Raw genomic sequence first — 1,926 nt, forward strand, 5'->3', positions numbered from 1 at the left:
TCCGGAGATCTTGCTGGCCATGGTAGTTGACTTACACCTTCTAGAGCACGTTGGGTGGCACGGGATACATGCGGAAGTGCATTGTCCTGTTGGAACAGCAAGTTCCCTTGCCGGTCTAGGAATGGTAGAACGATGGGTTCGATGACGGTTTGGATGTACCGTGCACTGATCAGTGTCCCCTCGACGATCACCAGAGGTGTACGGCCAGTGTAGGAGATCGCTCCCCACACCATGATGCCGGGTGTTGGCCCTGTGTGCCTCGGTCGTATGCAGTCCTGATTGTGGCGCTCACCTGCACGGCGCCAAACACGCATACGACCATCATTGGCACCAAGGCAGAAGCGACTCTCATCGCTGAAGACGACATGTCTCCATTCGTCCCTCCATTCACGCCTGTCGCGACACCACTGGAGGCGGGCTGCACGATGTTGGGGCGTGAGCGGAAGACGGCCTAACGGTGTGCGGGACCGTAGCCCAGCTTCATGGAGACGGTTGCGAATGGTCCTCGCCGATACCCCAGGAGCAACAGTGTCCCTAATTTGCTGGGAAGTGGCGGTGCGTTCCACTACGGCACTGCGTAGGATCCTACGGTCTTGGCGTGCATCCGTGCGTCGCTGCGGTCCGGTCCCAGGTCGACGGGCACGTGCACCTTCCGCCGACCACTGGCGACAACATCGATGTACTGTGGAGACCTCACGCCCCACGTGTTGAGCAATTCGGCGGTACGTCCACCCGGCCTCCCGCATGCCCACTATACGTCCTCGCTCAAAGTCCGTCAACTGCACATACGGTTCACGTCCACGCTGTCGTGGCATGCTACCAGTGTTAAAGACTGCGATGGAGTTCCGTATGCCACGGCAAACTGGCTGACACTGACGGCGGCGGTGCACAAATGCTGCGCAGCTAGCGCCATTTGACAGCCAACACCGCGGTTCCTGGTGTGTCCGCTGTGCCGTGCGTGTGATCATTGCTTGTACAGCCCTCTCGCAGTGTCCGGAGCAAGTATGGTGGGTCTGACACACCGGTGTCAATGTGTTCTTTTTTCCATTTCCAGGAGTGTACATTCCAATCTGAGTTTAGAATATCATTACTGGTTACATATTGCTTCAGCCAACTTTCTGTCCCTAGTACTATGTGGGCATTGTGACCGTTTATTAATGAGAGCAGTTCTGAGACCTTTCTATAGACATTCCTGCAGTTTACTATTACCACATTAATATTGTCATTCGCTGTTGCGTTTTGCCTACTGCTACCTTGTCGTGTCTCAGGAGGCATCTTGTCGGGCCTAGGGAGGGAATTCTCTAACCTAAAAAAAACCACATGTGCACTCCACATGTACATTTCCCTTGTACCCGCTTGCTGCGTGTAGTGCACGCCTGACCTATTCAGGGAGACCCTAAATTTCTCCACCCAATAGCGGAGGTCGAGAAATTTGCACCCCAGATCTAAGCAGAATCGTCTGAGCCTCTGGTTTAAGCCTTCAACTCGGCTCCAAACCAGAGGACCACGATCGGTTCTGCGAACGACACTACAAATAGTTATCTAAGATTCCAACCCACGAGCGAGGCTTTCTGCCTTCACCAACTCCGCCAACCACCTGTATGAATTGAGGATGACCTCTGAACCCAGACGGCAGGAGTCATTGGTGCTGATATGAGCAACAATTTGCAGTCGGGTGCACCCAGTGCTCTCTATCGCCGCCGGCACGGCTTCCTCCACATCTCGGATGAGACTGCCCAGCAAGGAGACAGAGTGAACACTGGCCTTCTTCCCCTTTCCCTAAGGGGCTCCATCACCCGCCTACCATTGGAGCTCCCAATCACTAATAAACCCCTCCCCTCGTGTGCCTGCTCGGACCTTGCTGAAGGAGCAGCCATAGGTCCACTCACAGGCAGAGCGGGCGACGCCACACGGCCAGCCTCCACA

The sequence above is a fragment of the Schistocerca gregaria genome, chromosome X, assembly GCF_023897955.1.
Source record: "Schistocerca gregaria isolate iqSchGreg1 chromosome X, iqSchGreg1.2, whole genome shotgun sequence".
Lineage (NCBI taxonomy): Eukaryota > Metazoa > Arthropoda > Insecta > Orthoptera > Acrididae > Schistocerca > Schistocerca gregaria.